Genomic DNA, 2747 nt, shown 5'->3' with positions numbered 1-2747 from the left:
TGAAGTGCTTTTTCTCCCCCCTTTTTAATTTTTTTCTGTTTAAACTAGAGTTGCACCTTTTCAAAATAAATAAATAATAAGCCTCAACTTCTCTAAGCAGCCGCAATCGAAATAAACCTCAGCAGCGAAGCAGGTTTTTAGTTCTAAAGAAACTTGTGCCGGTGCACAAGCACTTTTCCCGACTTTCTCTTTGTCAGCGCGGTGCGATTCAGAGGAGAGAGGCCGGGGCGCGTTACTCGCGGTCGGTGTCTTTGGGAAGCGCTTTCCCAAGGCATAAAAAAATTAAAATAAAATAAGATGAGGGAGGTGGAAACCAGCTCCAGCCCCTCTCCGACCTGGATGCCATTTCTGCCATCCGTTTCGCCCACACCAAATCGTGAAGCTCCGGCCCGAAATGCTTTGAAGGTTTCTCTCCCTGCGCTTTCCAGCCCGGTTCTCCCGGGCCGCGAGTGCTCAGAAACACCTTTGCAAAATTACTTTGCTGAGTCTCCGCATCGCGAGGAAGAGGAGGAGGAGGATGAAAGGGTTCTCAGGTAGGAGCGGAGAGAGGGGAGAAATTTCTCCTTTTTTTTTTTTTTTTTTATTTTTCTCTTTGAAAAACACAATCTCCGAAGTTTTTGACTTGCTGGTTGATTGTCACATTCTCATGTCCTCAGAAAAAAAAGCGCACAATTCTGTTCCTTGGTTCTTGTAGGATTTTGTTTTTAGAGACAAGCTGTTTTCTCTGAGCAGCGTTACTGCTCCAGCTGGAGCACTGCAACCTGGCAAGTGTGTACCTGGTCTTTTGCCAAATGGAGCTGGCCCACTGTGCCATTTTAGTCACCTCAGTGGGCCACCCTTGCAAATCTTTCAGAGAATGATTGATTGTTTCTGTCCAAAAGTGGAAGGGTTTTAAAGCAGACAGTAGTTGAACTGTGTTACCACTATGGGTGTAGATAAAGGCATGTGCACTTCTCTGTATTTCTCATTTAAAAACTGTATCCCCTGTCCTAAGGTACAGTAGATTAACTGGGTCCCTGTTGTCATCACAGTGTGCTGGGCTGTATAAACTCCCCTTAAGGTCACTTGGAAGGGTGAATAAAGCACGCAAACCCCAGGCACTGGGATGACAATACATCCTCAACTCCGTCTCAAGAATGTGTTTATGCATTACACTCGTGATTAAAGCATCATATAAATAGGAGCTAATCTCTTGATAGCTACAGCTTGTTAATAGTTTGGAAAGGAGGGGGGGTGGAGAAAAAATGTTTGAAAAAGGAGAATAAATGGGGGAAAAGGGGAGGGGACGGTGCAGGAGAGGGATGCAGGGATGCTCGGGGTCTGGGCTCGGTACATACAGAGCTGGCCGGTGCTGGAGCTGGTCAAAGTGATTTTATTTTTAATAATAGTGGCAGGGTGCGTTGGAGCTGAAGGTCTCTACCTCTCTCGGGGAGCTTTGCTGAGAAAGCGCCTCTCTGGCAACTTTTTGACGCAAACTCTCCAACCAATGGCAGGGAGAGAGTGATTGACACATCTAAGCCAGGGGGAAAATAATAAAAACACACACAGGGGGAGGAAAAAACAGGCCGCTGCTGTACCGGGGGGACAATCCAGAGAGAAATAACAGCCACCGAAATGACACCAGAATATACATTAAAAGAACCTGCTCGGTTTAAAAATATACATTATGGAGTGGAGCGGATGAAGTCATTGTAGAAATTAATGTGATGGACAGCAGAGATGGAATTAGCGAATTGCCCGGGGAAGACGAGGAAGGGGGGTCAGCAAAAGGCTGGGGGGTGGCTGCAATAATAATGACAACAAAAGATATTAATGTATATCAGTAAATATTTGTGAAGGGGGGACACGGAGCCTGCCAGGAGCCCTGGGCTGAGCAGAGGGGAGATGGGTGAGAGGAAACCCGCGGGAGCCAAGGGGAGAATCGCCCCCGGCACAGAGCGGGGTGCCAGGGTGCCCCCAACCCGGCGCCCCCCCAGTCCCACCCGCGGATCGGCCGCACCCCAATTCCAGTTCTCAGGGGGCAAGTGACGCCTGGAAGAGGGGAAATAGAGTCACCTGGGGGACGACGTAAATGCATTTAAAATTATATTTTTAAAGATATACAGGGATGATGGTGTAGAACGGGACGTAGAGGCGTCGCGTTGAATTTGCAAATAGGGACGTGCACATGTTTTTAATTGAAATAATTTGGGAGCAGTGACGGGCTGAGGGTGAGGAGGGCCCAGGGGGTTCCCGCTGCGGGGCACAGCCCGGCCGGGCGCACCGGAGCAGGGCACCGGCATGTTCCCCTCGCTCCTCCCGTCCTCGCTCAACTTCTCCCGGGTCAAAGCACCCCGAAAATGAAGCTCTGGCAAAAGGCAGGAGCATGGAGGCGGCTGAGGTCGGAGGGAGGGAGCGCTCACACACTTTCCTCACTTGTGACAATGGGGGGAAAAAACTGCAGCAGCTCGATCATTTTAACGGGGTGACCTATGTTAATGAAGTTATAGCAATTAATTCGCCTCTTTGTGGCTCTCTCCGAGCCTGGCTGCGTGCGATCCAGCGTGGTTGTCCTTGGACTTTAGCGCCGGCGGTGCAGCCCGGGCTGGAGGTTTGCAGGAGCAGGTTTGGGATGCTCGGGGCTGGGCTGGGCGGATGGGTGGTGTGGCTTGGTTTTGGGTTGGTTTTTTTTTTTTTATCCTTTCCTTCCAGAAAGGAGGAGGAAGGAGGCGGCAGAAGGGAAGGAAGGAGGGGAGAGGAGGGGAAAT

This window comes from Corvus brachyrhynchos, unplaced genomic scaffold, assembly GCF_000691975.1.
Source record: "Corvus brachyrhynchos isolate BGI_N302 unplaced genomic scaffold, ASM69197v1 scaffold245, whole genome shotgun sequence".
NCBI lineage: Eukaryota > Metazoa > Chordata > Aves > Passeriformes > Corvidae > Corvus > Corvus brachyrhynchos.
The sequence above is the reverse complement of the archived record's forward strand: the minus strand, read 5'-3'. Positions refer to the sequence as shown.